Source organism: Globicephala melas, chromosome 18 (assembly GCF_963455315.2).
Source record: "Globicephala melas chromosome 18, mGloMel1.2, whole genome shotgun sequence".
NCBI lineage: Eukaryota > Metazoa > Chordata > Mammalia > Artiodactyla > Delphinidae > Globicephala > Globicephala melas.
The window spans coordinates 25,367,375-25,387,952 of record NC_083331.1 but is presented as its reverse complement, the minus strand read 5'-3'; the positions used below and the strand labels follow the sequence as shown (position 1 = coordinate 25,387,952).

At 43.4% G+C, this 20,578-nt stretch overlaps 1 long non-coding RNA gene across 1 annotated transcript in view; it reads right to left on the bottom strand.

Moving 5' to 3' along the window:
- Positions 1–764: 764 nt before the first annotated feature.
- Positions 765–20,578, bottom strand: part of LOC132593852 (uncharacterized) — a 56,039-nt gene continuing 36,225 nt past the window's right edge. Inside the window, exons 3-6 of the long non-coding RNA XR_009559788.1 lie at positions 15,796–15,878; positions 5,185–5,274; positions 2,743–3,118; positions 765–2,043 (exon numbers count right to left, since the gene is read on the bottom strand). This is a non-coding gene — a long non-coding RNA (uncharacterized lncRNA). The remainder of the gene's footprint in view (positions 2,044–2,742; positions 3,119–5,184; positions 5,275–15,795; positions 15,879–20,578) is intronic.

Genomic DNA, 20,578 nt, shown 5'->3' with positions numbered 1-20,578 from the left:
TTTGCAGAGTGGCCTAAATGGGACTATTCATTAGTCAGGTTAAAGTGTGGTTCTCCTGTGTCTAATGTTAGTGACAACCCGATTGAATCAAAGAGAAACTTGAAAGAGTCCTTGGGTCTGTGCTTTTTACATGACATTTTGCCTCTCTTAGCTTTTTCAAATTTGAAGATGTTTAGATTTCCATCATCGAACAAAGGCCTTCCCACAGTTCCTAAAGGATCGTATCAAGGACTTCTGAAGCCATTTCTAATTCATTGCCTTGGCAGTGTTGCCCCCAAGAATAATGACATCCCAAGCCCGAGGTTTCAGGAAGCTCTTCCCATTCAGAAATGGCTATAAGAAATAGGTTAAAAACAACTCTCCGTTTATTCGCCAAATATTCATTAAGTGTTGATAAGATGCCAGGTTTGGAGCGGGACACTGCGGCTAACGGTAGAGCTTCCTGTGTGGTGGGGAAGGAGGGGAACACAAGCGCAAATGAGTTGGGATGGTTATCACTCTGATGCAGGACGTGCAGAGCACTGTGGGAGCACAGAAGGGGCTTCCACCAGGCTCAGGGGGTCAGGGAAGGCTGTCCAGAAGGAATGACGCACGAACCAAGTTTTTTTTTAGAGGAGGAACAGAAGCTGGCCAGGCGAACGGCAGAGGAGAGTGGAGTTCTAAGAGAGGGACCAGCACATGCAAAAGCTCGGAGGTGGGCAAAAGATGCTGCTCAAGTTTCAGAGTCGGGAACCCGGGGTGGGGGTGGGGGGAGGGGTGTGAGAAATGAGGCCCTAAAAACAGGAGGCATCAGCTCATAAGGGGCCTCAAAGACCACCTGAAAGAGCCCAGTGTTGTTCTAGGCACGTGGGAGATCCCTGCAGGGTTGTGAGCAGATTGCTAGATTAGAAAGAGTACATTGGCTACTGTGTAGAGCCTGGATTAGAGGAAAATAAGAAAAGCATCAGGAAGACGAGTTCGGAAACCATCTCGGCATCCTGATGTAAGACGAGGGTGAGCCCCACCAGAAAGTGAGGGTGGCGTGGAGATACACTGGAGAGCTGGCGAGAGAATTAATGGTTCTTGGAACACAGAAAGGGAAGGACCTATGCCTATTAGGTAACTTTGCCTCACGACCCTGATGAAAGGAAACGCTTCAAAGCACAGAGCATTAACTTCTAATACGAGCAATCAATCGTTTCCTTTTAAGGGACATTGTGCACCTACTGTTGTGCTAGGTGAGGACCAGTGCTAGGGATTCGGTGATAACAATAAGATGCCCAGCAAGCCTGCCCACCTGGCACCATCCCAGCCTAGGGGTGAGGGCTCCAAGGTCAGAGTGATCTGGGTTCAAATTCTGGCTCCACTTAACTCTCTATGTGGCCAGGGACAAGTCACTTAATCTCTCTAAACTCATTCTTCTATTTATAAAGTGCCTGCCTTCTAGGTTTGTTGGGAAAATTAAATTGGAGAACGGAACGTAAAGAGTCTAGCATGGCACCAGGCACAAAAGAGTTGTTCCATAAATAGCAGCTCTTGTTATAACTGGGGGTCGTGGTGGTGGACTTTTTGCACTGCTTCCGTAATTCAGTTCTACCTATCTTGTTTTAGCACAGCTGGTGAATCCTGTGCAGACGCGCAAATGTTGTTTCCTGCATTTTTCCTGTGGTTGCCTTGCAGGTGAAAGTCGATGCTTTTGGTCCCAAGTGCCCAGATGACAACGTAGCACAGTTCAAAAGCACATTGATCAGACACTTACAAGCAAGGGGATGCGGGGAGATGCCACCGGCATCAGTATGGTCACCTGAACATGATGATGTTGATGATGACATCGTTGAAATATAGAAACTCTTTCCTCTCAGATCCTATACCCAAGAAGATACACAAGTGCATCTGATGGCTTCGCTGAGTCGGCACAAGACTCTCCACCGACAACAAGACCAAGAGCACATGGCAGGTTGCACAAAACGCTCCACGCGTGGAGCTCGAAACATTCTCGAGTACCACGTTGCTGAGAGCTGGCCCGAATGCTGTTGCCTAGGCAGCAGAGCATCCAGTGATGGACTGTGAACAAGAAAATAGAAAAATGGATCAAGAAAAGTGGCATGACCTTTGGGAGACTGAAAAGCAGAATGTGGCCAGCGCTTCATTTAGCTCCACACTAAACCAACACTTTATAGACCAGAAGTTGTGTCTGATTTTCTTCTTGGCTTCGCTCTCTACTTCTTTAATTTTTTTTTTTTTTTTTTTTACTTTGCCAACAACAGGTCCAAGAGAATCATTCTCAGATGCTCCAACATTGAAGCAAATCAATCTTCAACTCAGCCCCATGGGGCTGAAACTGTATGGAGGATGGATGTAATAACAGCAGTGCAGTAGAAAAATACCTTGAGATTTTAACCAAGGTTCTCATGCTCTGCAATACCCTTGTTCCCTCTACCCACCTCTCTCTCCCCAGGCAGACACTCGACATCCAACACTTAGTGCCTCAAGAAAGAGATGGCACAGCAGAAATGTTGAGAAAAAGAAAAAGTCAATTCTTGATTTGGGAGTTTCAAATATGAAACTCACCGCTGAGTTTAAGGCAAAGACTTCTGCATTCCTAAAGCTTAGGAGAAAGCTATTGTCCCACTGGACTCCTACAGAAAATGTGTGCAGACGAAGGGGAAGCGAAGGTCAGCAGACCCTGGAGTGTATCCCCATCACATCCCCAGGCAAGCACTGGTGCAAAGGGTACCATAAAGACCCCCACAGGGATTCTACCTTAAGACCTTTCTGATGAAGCGCACACACGGGGTAAGGTGGTGTGGGGATTGTAGGCAGCCAGACCTGAGAGAGCCTTTCCTCGCTCCAGCGTGATGCGGGGAACAGCCAGACCTTCCATGTGTCTAAGAAGAGCACAGAAGTAACCAAGTAAAAGACAGATCTGGAGAGGCCGTGCTGGTGGGAGGAGAAAATAACAGCCTCCATCTTTGCTGACAGAAGCTCAGAGGGCTGTGGACTGTGAAAGGGGGGGGGAAGGGAGGAGGCAAGAGATGACAGCAGCCAGTAACCAGATCTCCTCTCCAAGGATGCAAGTAGGCTAAGACGCTGAATTGACTGAGATGAAATTTCCACTACCTGACAATATGAATGGGGCCTAAAAAAAGAAAAAAGAAAGGAAATTAAGTTCAGGTATTAAAAAAAAGAATCATTTTACATTTTTGCGTGCCTGTGAGGCATCACCCTCATTATTAGTGAGTACTGCAACTCCCCCTTTGTAAATCACCTACTATGTGCCAGCCATTAAGGGTGTCACCTTGTACCAGGCACTTTATAAAAACTGTCCTACGCGTTCCTCCCAATAACATTCTGAAGGGGCATATTACTCTCTCACTTCTGCAAATTAAAAAACCAAAGGAGAGATCCGAGTACCTTGCCCAAAACCTCATGGCTGTTAAAAGGCAGACCTGGGATTTCACCGAGGTCTTTCTCTCCCCTCAGGCACAGCCAAGAAGATTTTGCATGAATAACAGACCTGGAACAGCTCTAAGCAGTGAGGGTGAGAGACGGAGGTGTACAAATTTGATATCACTCAGGGAGGCACACTGGCCAGGCTGTGCCGACCCCCTTCACTCACATAAGTGGGCTCCCTTCCCCGAGGACCGGCACAGGGCACAGCATCTGTGATGCACGCGCTCTTCCAAGGTTCCATACCTCCTCACGCCCATCCGCACATAAACACTCACACGTGCTCAGCCCGGTCTGGGAGGGGTTAGCCCCACAAGCCTCCTGAGGACAAGTGCCCTGACTCGGGCTCCAGGAAGGCCAGACCCAACAAGAGTTGTGCTTATGTTCGAAGAGATAGCACAAATCCCTGTTCAATATGCATTTAGGGATGATTTATCATTTGTTCAGTAGGCTGATGGTCTCTCATCCCGCCTGGTGGAACTGATGACACCAAGGCAGCAGAGTCCTGACAGAGGGAGGGACAGAGCTCTTTCAAACTTGTGAATAAATAATCCTTTAAGTAACGGATTTGAGCTAAAAGGAGAATTTTGTCCTAAACAGAGTCATTAATATACAGTCATCGACTTCCATAATACACATCCTCTCCCACCAAAGGAGTATTCCAGTTAGGAGGTGGTTTCCCTTACGCTGGGGTATTTGAGGAGCATGTGAAGCTTGCAATTCAGACTGCCTGTATTCAACGTTTAATTGTCACTATATCTAACAGTAAATCCCTGATCTTCCAAATTAAATCCTCCCTTCTAAATCCTAAAACCAATATCTCAAATCCTTTTTCTTTTTTTCCATTCCCTACCCAGTCAAAATCCATATTATGTTGATTCTTCCTTCACAGTAATCCCCAGAAGGGTCCCTTCCCTGCTCCCTAGTTAAACCCTGCATTCAAGTGTAAATCTCTCCCTGTAACAATCGACCTGGCCTCTTCATCACCTCTCCCTCAGGTTTCCTGCTTCTGCATTAGTTTCCTTTAACTTTTTCAGTAGGACCCATTTTTACTTTCCTCTAGGACTACCAAAAACCCAGGTAAACCACCTGTTTTTCAAAAGAGCAAAAGACAAATGCTTTGCCATATGCTTCTTCTGAATCAAATTTAATATGTTGATTCAACCTTTAGAAGGACTCTACTCCCGCCTACCCTACACTGTGACTCATTGTGGGTAAAGGAGATAAATTACCCTCCATGATACACAGAGTCCAATAAAACCAGACACATTTATTGAGCTCTTGCTTTGTGCCACATTCAGTGCACGAGGCCAGAATCGACAGTGGATGTTCCATAACTCTTCATGGCCATCCCCACACAAACACTCACACACCCAGGAAGCCCAGTCAGGGCAGGGCTAGGCCCACAAGTCCCCAGATGCACCCACATGCCCGCCTGAATACAGGCAGTCTGAACTGCAGTCTTCAGACAGCCCTCAAGTATCCCAGTGTAAGGGAAACCATCTCCCGGTTGGAATGCTGCTTGTTGTGAGAAGAAACCGTACATTCTGGAAGCCAATGGCTGTTTACAAACAGTTCTGTTAAGGGATAAAAAAGTAGTAAACTACAAGCTCGAATCTGATGTGCAGAAGATGAGAATGTTCACAGTAACACATAAATACTGACTCAGCCCTCAGCTCAAGAAGATAATCTTCACCCTCTTTACTTACATCTTGGCACTTACGCACAATGAATTATAATTGGCAGATAACTTACCCATTTCCCCCATTAGGCAAGGAGTTCTTCAAAAGCAGCAACTGCTTGATTCACTGTTGAATCCCAAGTATCCGCCACAGTGCTTGGTACCTGGCAACAAGTATGTGCTCAATGAATATTTCTAGAATGAATGAATGGATAAGTGATGTGTCATGAGAACATGTGAGGTGGGTCAGGAGAGCCTTCATGGAAAAATAAGGTTAGAGGTGTGAAAGTTCTTTGTGCATCTGTGGACCCGCAGGGAAATTAATGTGCTGGAGCACTGGGTTTGTCAGGGGCAGAAAATCAGACTGGACCGGCAGGTGGGGCCCAGTGGGAAAGGCTTCATATGATGGGAGGTTGGACGTAATCCTGTGCGATGAGCACTTTGATGGTCCCCCTTCCTGGAGTCGCCCAGCCCTCTTGAGTTACCCCTCTCCTTCTGGCAACCGTATCAACGTACGGCCACATTTCATTAAGGAGAAGAGAGTGGTATGGGAGTAAAATTTCTAAGGCTCACTCAACATCAGCAGAAGATATACAGCTCAACAGAAGATATACGAATGGCCAATAAACACGATGAAAGGATGCTCAGCATCTCTCGTCGTTAGGATGTTGCAAATCAAAACCGCAGTAAGGTGACAGACACTTCACACCCATTAGGATGGCTAGGATTTACAAAAAAGAAAAAAGAAAAAAAAACAGAAAATAACAAGTGCTGGTGAGGTTGTGGGGAAACTGGAACATTTATGCACCTGCTGGTGGGAACATGAAATGGCGCGGCCGCTGTGGAAAACCGTAGAGTGGATCCTTGAAAATTTAAGCATGATACGATCTAACAATTCTACTTCTGGGTATATACCCGAAAGAACTGAAAATATGGAAAGATATTTGTGTGCCCATATTCTCAGCAGCACTTTTCACAGTAGCCAAAAGATGGAAACAACCCAGATGTCTATCAACAAATGAACGGATAAACAAAATGTGGAATATACATGCGGCGGAATATTATCCAGCCCTAAAAATAGAAGGACATTCTGACACACTCTACAGCATGGATGAACCTTGAAAACATTAAGTGAAATGAGTCAGACAGAATCTAGAAGAGCAGCTACTAGGGCCAGGGGAGGATGGAATGGAAAGTTATTTTTAATGGGTGCAGAGTTTCAATATGAGACGATGAGGAAGTTCTGGAGCTAGATGATGGGGATGGTTGCACAACAATGTGAATACACTTAATGCCACTGAGGACATGCACTTAAAATGGTTAAAATGATAAAAAAAATTGTATATATTTTTTAATTAAAGTATAGTTGATTTACAATGTTGTGTTAGTTTCAGGTGTACAGCAAATTGATTCAGTTAACATATATACGTATGTATATGCATATTCTTTTTCAGGTTCCTAAAATGATAAATTTTAAGTTATGTATATTTTACCACAATTAAAAGAAATTAAAATTAAAAATTTCCTAAGGCCTTGGTTTCTTTGCCGTAGTGAATTTGAGGGACTGGGAAGCATTCCATGGCTGCCAAATCCCCTCATTTCTCTCCCAGTTACAGCACTGGTATATCCTATCTCGGATACTTCCCTTTGGTCCACTAAACCCCTTCACCTCTTTCAAACTCTTGAAGAACGTGTTTTTTTCCACGACACATTTCAATGCTCTCCCAGCCCTGAAAGCCTTTCCCAGCGTTCACCGGGCTCCAAGAGGGAAACATGGCGTCTCTCACAGTTAGGTTGACCAGGTTCCCACTAAAGTTTTTTAACTAAATTATTGCATCCACCTAAGATGCTAAGCCTTTAGTGCTTGTTTATCAGCATCCCATAAATAGGAAGTGTTGTTTGCCTGCCTGTAGGTGTGGCCGAGTGCTCTTGTGAATCTTTTGAGGGAAGCCTCCTACGAATTTGTGAGAGGAAGAAATGTCTGCTTCTTGCCATCAAGAAATGCCATGTCTGCCCAGTCCTCTCTGAGAGCTTCATGGGTACAGGAGCCAAGATGGCGGTAGGAGCAGGCAGGGGGGCAAAGAGAGATGCCCTTGGGGATCTGGGCACAGCTCTTCCAGTTCCTTATAGTGAATATGAGTCAGGCATGGGTAATCGTTTGAAACATTAACTGATGCTCGCCAGTATTTCCAATACAGAGTGGCCATACTTTCTGCCGCTCAGGCAGACAGCAATTCTGTTTTTGTTTCCTCAGGGAAGTCCTGACACAGAAGAGAATGAGAGCCATAGTTTGAGAGAAAAGGGTTTTGAGTTTCAAAAGCCTAGGACTTGGGGCATAAACAAAAGATTTGGAATAAAATGTGATCCCTCAGAACCAGTATTTTTCTGGAGAGAGAGCTGGATAAGGTTTGCCCCAGCTGGGTAAGGAAAAGAAGAGACAGGGTTGAGAAATCTCTGAGCCTCTGCAAGGGCTCTGTCCTTCACCCCTGCTTAAATCCACCCGCACGTGGCATCCCAAGAAAGCCCCAGGGCCCTGCCTCATGCTAGGAGACCAAACATCATGCCCACATGCCAGGGAGGACCTGAAAGCAGCTAACAGTCAGACTCAGGAAGCATATGGTAGAGTCAAAATCCCCAGCAGTGATCCAACTGAACAAATGACAAGTTACCAAGTTAGAATGACCACGTCCTAGCAAGCGTATGAGTAGATGACATCCCAGAACCAGATGCACGCCCCCCCCAACTCCTGCGACCCGACACAAAGCCCCTCCTCCCGCCAGCCCAAAGTAAGTCCCTATTCCAGGAAAGGGAGGGGAGACTCAGAAGTGAATCCAGTGAAGTCTCTACCTCTTGGTGCTGTAGCGATACAAACCTGACAGAGGAAAGAAAGCAAGCCAGATTGCTTAAATAGGTGAGTTTGCGGTCCACGATTGTACCTGCTACATATTAGTGTGTTTGTTACTTTTAATTAATATCCAATGGAATCACATTTTACTCAAGGGTTAAGTTCCAAAGTTGGCCAGTGTGGTGAAAACCAAATATATTCCCAAGCACCCTTGAAAAATCTCTTGATCTACTCGTAACAATACAGTACTGTGCCATTATTCAGTACATTCAAAGCAGCCAGCTTTTCTTCGGCTTTGAAACAGATTGCTGGTTTGCATTTTCCAATCAAGAACCAAATACAGTAACTGGCATTTGTTTAGAAGTATGTTGTACAAAAAAATTTTTCCGTAAGTGTTTTATTTTCAAATATGCTCAAATCACACTCATGTTACGATTCGATCATACGAAGGAACTTGAGGAGAGTAAAATTGCTTTATCACCTGCACTTCCGTTTCATATCACGTGTGTCCAGGCAACGAGACTTTCATGTGAGCACCCTGGAAATGGCAGTCAACTCAGGGTCCAGCTTCATCCCCAGGATCATGGTGCCCAAGAAAAGAATGGTAACAAAACCGGCTACCTGATCCAACCTCACCTACTGACCTTCCAGTTAAGAATGACCACGTGACAAAATTCTGACTAACGAGATGTAAATGGAGGTCTTTGGATGGGGTTTCTGGGAAAACTTTTCAAAAAGGACAGACTGGCTGACCATTCCCTCTTCTTCCTGCCTGAATCCTAGACATCATGCCTGGAGATGCAGCAGTCATCTTGTGCCCACACAGACAAAAGACACCCGCTAAGATGATGCGGTGGAAAGATGGAAAGAGCCCCGACAAAATGGCTGAGACACGTTTTGGCTGTGAATCGCCTACCCTGATCTGCTTTCTATGGGAGAAAAATGAACTCCCTCTTTGCTGAAGCCACTGTTAGTAAGGTATTCTGCAACTTGCGGTCAAATGCATTCCTAACTGTTCCAGTCACTTTCTGTGACACTTGACAGTTGATATGCAGTCTCTTTCCTGCCACAGGACACGCCTCGACAGTGCCCACTAGCCAACACTAGCCAAGGGCTGACCACGGGGCTGCCCCACTCAAACACACCTCGGGGGCTTCCTCCTCTGATATAAAGCCATCAGAACTGTCCTGCCTGGGGCTGCAAAGCCAAACTCATTTAGCAAACATCATATCTGGAATGAATCAAAGTTATACAGGCTGCGCCTTCATGGAGTATGTGATTAAAAGGATTAAAAGAATCATATGCTCATGGCGAAAGTTCTTTTCATATTTCCATAAATTTTGTTTTTAATGGCCAGCTCCCCCTGGGTAGATGGGGTCTCTCGCTCGTCTCCTGATACACTGTGAGCTCTGAATAGCAAGGTTAAGGTCAGAAAGAGAAATTCTGCTGCGTCACTTTCAAACCACTATGTGGGTTCCCTAATGATCATGGGCTAGGAGGTTTGAACATCTGAAAACCAAAGGAGACACCAAGTCTGCCGAAAAGAACCCAGCAGTTTGGGCGGTTAGCAGCCACTGTTTGCCTCACGTTGAATGTCACTTAATAATAATGATGTCGGCAAGCAGTGGGCTTTGCTGTATTCATACTGGCATCGAAGAGCATGGAAGAAACCAGGCTCAGGGCGTCACGGGACTTGATGTATCGCATCGGGGCTTATACATATCAAAACTTTAGACATTAACCCCTATTTACAACATTTGTTCACAGCATATGGCTGAGAACCTTTTTCGTACATCACTTGAGATAAGCTCTCTGGCCCCAAATAAAAGATGTTTGCCAATTCCTTGGTAAGACAGAAGAAGAGCTCTTTATCAAAAGCATATTAGCATATTTTGCCTCATTAATAAATACACTGCAGCATTAATTTGCTTAATTATCACATTTGGAATTCAACATGGTATCTAATTAATTCAAAACTCAAAAATCAAATCCACATTTATAAAGCACACCGACCTGCTTCTGCTTTCGCATTCCTTCTTTTCTTTGTATGCGTGTTTGTCCAAGCGAGTATGTGTGCGCTGTGTGTTTACTCGCTGAAATTCTTTATTCCGTTCCATGTAGTAAAAATTCATTATTTTAATAAAATGTTTTCTTCTAATGAAGTGATTTTCTCCTAGGCCTAGCAGTTTTGTTTTCTGTTACCGTCACCTCTCTTGCTCTTATTTTTTTCTTTTTCTTTTTTTTTGCTTTCTTCTTTTTCACAAACCTCTCCTAAGGTTTCAAATATACATACTTCAAGAGGAAAAAAACATGACTTTTTGGCTTAAGGAACTGTGTCATCACCTTTCCTTACCAGCCAATGCCTTTAGCACTAAGTAAACTAACCGTATTTGTCCACATTTTCTCCTCCACGGAAAGTCCTCCTAGCCAATTTCCAGGAGCCCAGAGTAAACATTAGTCAATACTATCAAAAATAAAAATCAGAGCCTATCGGTTGAAGCCTCCTGAAAGGTTTGAGTTTGTTCAAAATGAAACTGCACAAAACTTTAGTTCAGGACTGGAAACAACAGCTTTAGAGTCAACAATAATATCCTCTCTGTTCACCCAGGGGCTTCTTACTTCCCACAAGAATATCTGATTGTAACAATAGACCATATGCTGCCATTGTAGTGGAAAGATACAGAAAAGACTTAGATCTACATGACATTATGGGGGGAAAAAATAGTTGTTTAAATAAATGCTTTCTCCGCTATTCTGGCTTCGAGGCTATTTTTAAAGCATAGTTAAAGCTGTGGCTAAGAACAGTCAGGTCAGGTCAATGCACTGGGGAAATTGAGATTTTTAAAACTGCTGGTAACAACCCAGTGGGAAATGCAGCTCTGGCAATCTAAGATTAAAACGTGGAGCCTGCCTTCTTCAGGTAATTCATTCTAGCTCAAAGAGCAGATATTTATAGATTATAAGGCATCTCCTGCTATAGGTCAGATCCCCACCAACAATAGTCTACTTCCCTTGGCAGATAATTGCCTGTATGAATGCAGATTTCAAATACTTCTAAACTATAAGCTTAGGGTTTTTGTTTCTGCTGTACCATCCTCGTGACCAAGAATAATCCAAATCCAACAGCTCAACCCACGAATGTCAGCAATGACCAAGAAAAAAAGGTAATTGCTCTGTAGTTGAGTTTTTCCTTCTGGTATGTCTAATGTCAACATGCCCTTGAACCTTGAGACCACCCCCACCATGAACAGACTTAAAATCAATCTAGCAAACTTTCACCTTGCAGGATCCTACGGCAGAAGGTGGACCTCTCAAGGTCTTGATATCTTATCTTAGGATCAGGAGTAGATCACAAATTTTTCAATATGCAGGGACAAAGTTCTCAGGAATACATGAGTCAGTAAACCTTCAACAGAAGAATGAATCCATTTCAAGCCAAGCTATGAAGTAACCCCACGGTCAACCCTGCCTTGTCCTGGAACCAGAACACTGATCATCCGAGCACTGCCCACTGCAGCACCGGGCCTGCCCTCCACCAGACACAGGCTGAACCACCAGCCGTACCCTGATGACGGACACGGGCTCTGGCTAAATCACCAGTAAAAGGAGGGAAAAGGCATTAAAGTCTCTCTCATGCTGCTCTGAAAATAGGCCTGAATCCACAGCGTAAAGCTGCCACACCATCAGGAAAGATTTACTGTTTATTCAGGAGACAGAGGCCCCGAATAACAGGGGTCTAAGGTTAAATAGCATAAGCAAGGAACTGTGAAAGCCACACTCCCCAGCTCTGCATCTTCACGTCTGGGAGCCCGGGAGGCATGGGATGGGCTTTCCAAACCTCAAAAAAATTTAAGGAAAAAAAAAAATGAAACCTAAAGCATTTTAAAATCCTTCATACTCAATAAAGACTGTGCAGACATAAAATCCCTCATTTAAATGGCTGCAGTTTAAATATAAAATGTATTTTACAGGAAAAAGATTTTATGACCATTAAATACTCGCTGCAATCCAACAATGGAGGAAACTGACCTTGATTCTGAATCTCCTGCCTTTTTCCCCTTTTATTGTCTTTACTGTTACTTACTGAACATACTTTCATTATTTCCACTCCTTTTTGGAGCAATAATCATTTTCCCTAGAAGGTAAGAAAATGTGCATTGTTTTCTCAAGACAATCCAACTGACGGTTTCACAAAGAAATGTTAATAAAAGAATAGAGCTGAGACTCTGAAGACCAAAAAACTCAGTCTTGGAAAATAAGAATGGAAACTGGCTTTTTCAGGTCTTACAGACTCAATCTGAGGGGAAAAGGGAAAATTCAAAGAGCAAGTAGTAAGGCAAAAGGAAGATGAAAGATGATAAAATAGCCCTTCCGGAAATTATAAATAAGAAATCCTTAGGGAAAAAAGAGGAGACAAAAATCATCTCCCTCCTGGTAAAATGGGTGTAACAGCAAAACGTTAAGTATGATAGCACTAAAAGGATGTGTACCTGTATCGGTCAAGGTCCCGGAAGGTAACAAATGGCACACTCATGTTGAGCAATCCAACTGTCTTAATAGAGGGGCTAATTTACAAAAGTGTGGGCAGTATCTAGGAAAGCACAAGGGACTGTGCAGTACCCAGGGGCTAGTGACCTAATGTTACCCCTAAGCCGGAAGGGACAAGGGGAAGGAGCAGGTATCAAAACCCAGAAATGCTGAGTGAAATAAGTCAGACAGAGAAAGACAAACACTGTACAATATCACGTATATGTGGAATCTAAAAAATACAACAAACCAGTGAATATAACAAAAAAAAGAAGCAGATTCACAGATACAGAGAACAAACTAATGGTTACTAGTAAGGAGAAGGAAAGGAGAGGGGAAATATAGGGGTAGGGATGTAAGAGGTACAAATTATTAGGTATAAAATAAGCTACAAGAATATATTGTACAACACGAGACATATAGCTAATGTTTTACAATAACTATAAATAGAGTATAACCTTTAAAACTTGTGAATCACTATATTGTACACCTGTAACTTATATGATATGGTACAGCAAATATATTTCAACAACAAAAAAAAAAAAACAGAAAGGGGAATTGCATGGAGAGGGCCACCTGGCCTTCAGTAGAGAACCCAACAGAGAGAAAACTGGGGAAATCAACACCCCAATCTCATTTCTCACCTATCTGCCCTCCAATGCCCTGTTTGTGTTTCACGTTGGCCAAACGCAACTGTAAGCGCAAGAACAGGGTAACCCTTGAAGCAGTGAAGACAGGTCAGTCTACCAGGTCACAGAGCAGAGTGGAGGAGGGTGGAGAGGGGATCCGGAGGAACAAACAGAAGACATCAGCATATGGCCAAAGAGTTCAAACAAACAAACAAGAAGAAAGTCAAAAGTCAGTCAAACCCAAACCTCATAGTAAGATTGGCGAATCTGCATAAACTGCTGATGTTCAGCAGATCTAGATTCAGGTAAAGCCCAGCCCTGTTAAAAACTGTATGGTATTGAAAATCTTACACGTTGAGCCTCCGTTTCTTCCCTGTAAAATGGGGATAACACCACACAGCTCCATGATGAATCATAATGAGGCAAAGCCAAACATTTAATAGATTCTCAATAAATACTGGTTCCACCGCCCTCCCCACTAATACTTCTTCCCTGTCTACAAAGACTGTTAACTGAACTCCTGTTACAAAGATGAAAGAGAAGGAGACTTGAGTCACCGGTCTCTGTGGGTGTAGACACAGCTTCACAGCACCCGTTGGAAGACTCAAGGACACTTCATCCCACTCTTAGCATCGGTGGTTTTGCCCAGCAACCTGTGGCCAGAGAATGAGCTAGGAATGGCTAAACGCAAAGCTTTGAAAGACCCTATCCTGCATCACGTCATGACCTCCATGGGCAGCAGCGCTAGTTATGCGGAGTTGCTGGCGGGCACGTCACGTGGTCACACTACAGTGGGACCGACAGATCATCTTCGTCCTCCTGGACCCTAATTTCCTTTGATTCACCTTACAGCCAAAACAAGAGAGCATTGTGACAGGACTGGGTTAGGCACAAATTCCTTATAAGAACCTCATGTTAGGCTCTTTTTTTTAAAAGCACAATGCCTGTCTGTTTCCTTTCGTTTTCTGAAAGATTCAGCATCTCATTCCTCAGGGCCATCCCCCCCAGCACAAGGATCGCCTGGCCCTCTAGTTTTCAGGAGACACGAGGAAAGAAACTTTACAGCTCTTCTGCACTAGAATGTAATAACTTTCTCCACACGGCTGCACAGAGGATTTCTCTGAGAACAAAGGACCAAGTTTCACAGTTGCATAAATATAAACTAAAGGAGAAATCCATCTTTGAGTCTGCAGGCACAGTCAACAATCCCATTTTTCAAGAGTCTCAAGGTCATTCTTCACTCTGTGTTCTTTCAGCTGGGCTTTAAAGTTAAGATAGTTTAATAATTCATGACATCATACCCATTAAAATATAAGTATTTGCTACCAAAGGAAACAGCCTTTCTTTTTTTTTCCCTTTCACGGTGGAAGAGTCCCAGACAAGCCCCCACCTAGGGCAGCAGTGACATTCTGCAGTTCTAACTGATGAAGTTTCAGAGAGAGGCTTGCAATTTCATCTGCTGCTGCACACAACCAGCCTCATCATGAAAAGCCAGCGCCATATGCCAGAGGAGACAGGTTAAGCCTCTTAAATATTCCTGACAACAATGCGCTTTCATTTGGAAAAAGTAAACATCTGCCTCCTGGGGAAATAATCCACAAAACAATGGAGACGGTTATTTATTTGTTTGATTTATTGTGACCGCACAAGGGGCTGGGGGGTTTCAGATGGCCGTGATAAGTCCAAATAAAAGGAATTTCCTAAACATTTAAAAAAATATTTTGAAATATTAAAAAAAAATTTTTGGAGTATACTTGACTTACAATGTTGTATTAGTTTCAGGTATACAGCAAAGTAATTCAGTTGTGTGTGTGTGTATATATATATATATATATATATATATATATATATATATATATACACACACACTCTTTTAGATTCTTCTCCCATATAGGTCATTACAGAGCATTGAATAGAGTTCCCTGTGCTATACAGTAGGTCCTTATTAGTTATCTATTTTATATATAGTAGTGTGTATATGTCAATCCCAGTCTCCCAATTTATCCCTCCCCTTTTTTCCCCCTGGTAACCATAAGTTTGTTTTCTACATCTGTGACTCTGTTTCTGTTTTGTAGATAAGTTCATTTGTACCATTTTTTTTAGATTCCACACATAGGCAATATCACATGATATTTGTTTTTCTTTTATTACTCAGCCATAAAAAAGAACGAAATAATTCCATTTGCAGCAACATGGGTGGACATAGAGATTGTCATACTGAGTGAAGTGAGTCAGACAGTGAAACTTTCTTTTAAAGACATCAAAGGGGAGCCTGGCCTGCTATAGAAAATTACAGGGAGGAGGTGTTCATTTTAAAGATTAGGAAAGAGAAGACCAGAATTCAGTCCCGGGCTCTGCCACTACTAGCTACGAATCTTGGGCAAATATATTTAACTTCTCAGGGCCATATTTTCCACACCTGTAAATGAGGGTCAAAGTGAAATCTATTCTACTAAGTCAAAGAGCTATCATGAGACACCAGTGATTTATGACTTTAGAAGGACTTTGTAAACTGTAAAGCAAAACAAATGTTAAGGTGGTGGTTTATATTAAAAAGACAAAAGGAACATTTGGTTCTACACTTTTAAAAGTCAATAGACAGAAGATTTATTACCTACATGGAAAAAAGAAGTTTCCTCTTACTTATGCATCTTCCCTGGAAATGGCGGCAGCCCCCAGCTTACCTTAATGCGGCTCAGTGTGCTGGTGACCATGACCACTTGACTGTCACCTGGGAAAAGCCAGTCCATGGTTATCGTTGGTGTGCCTGGGAAGAAGGAAAGATGATAATCATTGTCATGAGTCCCTGCGGTTTGCAAAGTCCCTTCAGACTTTTTTTTTTAGTGTGACCATCTTAAAAACTGCAAGTACAGGGCTTCCCTGGTGGCACAGTGGTTAAGAATCCACCTGCCAATGCAGGGGACACGGGTTCCAGCTCTGGTCCGGGAAGATCCTACATGACGCGGAGCAACTAAGCCCGTGCGCCACAACTACTGAGCCTATGTTCTAGAGCCCGCGAGCCACAACTACTGAGCCCACATGCCACAACTACTGAAGCCCGCGTGCCTAGAGCCCGTGCTCTGCAACAAGAGAAGCCACCTGCAATGAGAAGCCTGCGCACCGCAATAAAGAGCAGCCCTTGCTTGCCGCAACTAGAGAAAGCCCGTGCGCACCAACACAGCCAAAAATAAATGAATAAAAATAAATTAATAAAAAGAAAAAACTGCAAGTACATATACTTAACCTTATACAAAAATGAGAAAATTGGGCTTCCCTGGTGGCGCAGTGGTTGAGAGTCTGCCTGCCGATGCAGGGGACACGGGGTCGGGCCCCGGTCCGGGAAGATCCCATGGAGCGGCTGGGCCCATGAGCCATGGTCGCTGAGCCTGTGCGTCCAGAGCCTATGCTCCACAACGGGAGAGGCCACAACAGTGAGAGGCCCGCATACCGCAAAAAAAAAAAAAAAAAAAAGAGAGAGAAAATTGAGATTCAGAAAGACTAGATTGTGCATAATAGCAAGAACAGTATTAAAACCCAAACCCAAGGAGAGAGAAAATTGTAATCGTTGTCCACTTTTTCCGTGTGCCCCCTGGTCCCAGTACAAACATTAGCATGGCCCTTGTGACCTTCTTACTCTGTTTATGTGTCTCTCTTCCCCTGCCAGGCTGTAAATCCTTGAGGAATCATCACCTTTGAACCCCCAATCAACACTTAACACAAAACTTGGCACACAGCTGGCACCTAAAAGGATGTGTTGAATAAATCAGAAAAGAAATCAGAAAATAGGAAAGTGGGTGTGTTTTTCTTCTTTCTTTTTTTTTTTTTTTTTTCTTTTTCTAACATGTAGAAAAGTCTCTCTACTTCTGCAAGTCCTTAGGCCGTGGGAACATGTTCCTCTCTTGGGCTCAATTACGGAGTCCACAGTTAGATGGAAGGAAGCAGCTGAGTGCCAGCAAGATTCAAGGAGGCTCCAGGCAGGTAGAGCTGGCCAGGGAGGCAGTGTGGAAAGGGGAATAGCGCAAAACGCCTCTGGAAATCATTCCAGGATTCACTCAGGGAGATGTGTGCCAGAGTCCGACCAAACCCATCTATTGTAGTCTGGGCTCTGACCACACAGGGCTGTATCGGCGAATACAAGCAGCCAGCACTGGATCTGGAGGCGGATACGCGAGCTGTGTAGATGCCACAGCCTCTGTCCAGCGTGGGCCATGTGCCTCACATCCTCAAGCAGACAATCAAACACATCCTGCAGTTGATGACGCTTCTGAAGGAGCAGAATGAGCCAGCTTGAGCAAACCCTTTTAAAAGACATTCTTGCAGAAAAGTCTGTTTTAGACATTAATAACAGCCACTGGCTTAGCCCCTTTTTCCCCTACCTCAAAACTGGGCACTTTTCCCAACTTCACCAATACTCCTCCCAGCTTCCTAACTCTGATCACTTTGTTTTGTTTTATTTTTATTTTAATTTGAAGATGTCAAATATATACAAAAGTAGAAAAATTCATAGGATACACCCTCATGTACTCATAATCTAGTTTCAATAATTATCATCTTGTGGTCAGTCTGGTCTCACCTATACCCCACCCTCTCCCACCCTCATCTTTACATTTAATTATTTTGAATCAAATCCCAGACATTATATCATTTCATCCATAAATATTTCAGTATTTGTCTCCAGAGATAAGGGCTCTTTTTTAAAGCATTTCTGGCACCATGTGTAACCTTCTTCTTCATTCTTCACATCCAATTTATCAATAACTCACAATAGTTCTTTTTCCATCATGGCATTTCCCTTTTGTTTGTTTGTATTTCTGCAAATCTCAAGGTGATCTTTGTTCTCTGCTTAGAAGACTGAAAATGCCTCCTACTCAGTGTCTTTTTTTTTTTAACTTTTTATTTTACACTGGAGTATAGATGATTAACAATGTTGTATTAGTTTCAGGTGTACAGCAAAGTGATTCAGTTATACATATACATGTATCTATTATTTTTCAGATTCTTTTGTCATTTAGGTTGTTCCGTATTATTGAACAGAGTTCCCTGTCCTGCTCAGTGTCTTGACTCCAATCTCTCCCTGCTACAAGCTGCCTTGTGTTAGGCAGCCATTCTCCTCGTCCATCCACACCCTCTCGTTATCCCTTTTTCAAGAATCCATGGTGGAGACTTCTGTTTCCTGTAACTAGTACTGGACTAGTCCTCCTGTCAAAACACCTTAAAACCAGACAAAACATATGATGCAACTGTTTTCACAAATCACACACAAAAATCACAAAACTGATTTCTTGAGAGAAGGAAAATTCACAAGTTGAGCCCCCAGCTCTGCACCAGGGAACAACTTCCTAACTGGGTGGCAGTAAGCTGGAAACCAAGCAGAGCAGAGAAGTCCCAGTTAGCTGAGTAGGCAGAGGTCAGAGTTTGGGGCAACTGGAATGGATTCTATGAGGTGAGGCATTGTTGAAGAAGCTATGCAGAGGGGTCCTCAGAAGTCCATGTGGGGATCTCTACACGTGCTTAGCCAGGGACTGAACTACACACGGGCAGGGAGAGTTTAGATAAGGGGAACCAGAATTCGGCTATTCTGTGGTTACGAGCAGAATAGAAATACCAGAGGGTAAGCAGAGTTGGGGGATATTGTCAGCAAGTGTGGAGAGACCTTAATAATACCTGTTCACAGCCGAGGCACCCAGCTGAGACACCAGAAATACGATTCCTCAGGAATAAGAATCATGCCCCAGAGTAAGGCTTACCAAAAACCTGCCATACCAAAGTCTAAAACCAGAAGAAAGAGTGATTGGCTGTTGAGTCCAACAAGTTACAGTTTTTATGCTTTGAAAACACGCTGAGATTTTCACAGATATATTTTCACCCAAGAAAGCATAAAACCAAGACTTACGCAAGTTCAAAACCAAGCCTCACCCAAGTTCAAGGTGATCTGCTGGTAATCTTGCTACCTACTAAAACAAAAATCAACAGAGGAATATCACAATACCCAGTCTCAACACTGATTAACCCACAACATCCAGTATTCAATCAAAAATAACTACACATGCACACATACACACACACATACATACAAGTTGAAATGTAATACACAGTAAAGAAAAAAAGCAGGTAGTAGAAGCCAGACTGGAAGTATTCCACATAAGTAGTTTATGAGACAAAGAAACTGTTATAAATATATTCAAAGAATTAAAGGAAGATACATCCAAATCATAAAGGAAAACATGGTTTTAATAAATGAAAAGACATATAATCTCAACAGAGTAAAGGGAAACCATTAACAAATGGAAACTCAAGAACTGAAAAGTACAATAACAGAAATGAAAAATTCACTGCACTGGCTTCAGCAAATTGAAAGTGGCAGAAGAGAAATTCAGTGAACTTGAAGATAAATCAATAGAAATTATCCGATTTGAAGAAGAAAGAGAAAAAAGAGATTGAATTAAAATGAACAGGGCCTCAAAGATCCAAGGACAATATTAAACAGTCTAACATATGTGTAATTGTAGTCCCATAAGGAGAAGAAGGTGATAATGGGTCAGGAAGATTTTTTTTGTTTAATAAATTTATTTATTTTTGGCTGTGTTGGGTCTTCATTCCTGCATGTGGGCTTTCTCTAGTTGTGTTGAGCGGGGGCTACTCTTCATTGTGGTGCACGGGCTCCTCACCATGGTGGCTTATCTCATTGCAGAGCACAGGCTCTAGGCATGCAGGCTCAGTAGTTGTGACTCGCAGGCTCTAGAGTGCAGGCTCAGTAGTTGTGGCACACAGGCTTAGCTGCTCTGCGGCATGTGGGATCTTCCCGGACCAGGGCTTGAACCCGTGCTCCCTGCATTGGCAGAGTGGATTCTTAACCACTGCGCCACCAGGGAAGCTCCGGACAGGAAGATTATTTGAGGAAACGTCAGAGCGCAGCTGAGCTGGGAGAGAGAGAGAGCTGAGCTCTCAGGTTTTCAAGTAGCAAATTAAAGCAATAAGCCCAAAAATGAAAGAGTTAAGCCTTTAATCACTTACTGTGATGGGATACACAGGAGGCTAAATCTGGAGAAAGGAAAAACTCTCCTTTGTTTTATTTTTCCCCATGAAATGGCACAGCAGTCGAGGGTCAGGTGGATCAGAGCAGACATAGAGATTGTCTCACTGTGGAGAAAGACCTTAACACAAGTCTCCAACAATTTTATGGACCTTGAGGTCAGGGGAAGGGAAACAGGGAAAAGCCAGGACTGGAAAAATACTGGGCACTGGGTCGGAATGGGGAAAGATGTCTTTAAAGTTTTCCCCTCTTCCCTTCGTAAGGAGACCTCAGCAGAGGCACCTGAGGAAGGCCTACTGCCCAAGATAAAGAGATCTAAGAATGAAGGTGTCGGGCTAGAAATGCAAATATTCAAAGAGAATGGCCGGGGGGCCAGAGTCCTCGGTTGCAACTCCCTGTAGGTCCCATAATGCATTGCCTTGCACCATGTCTGG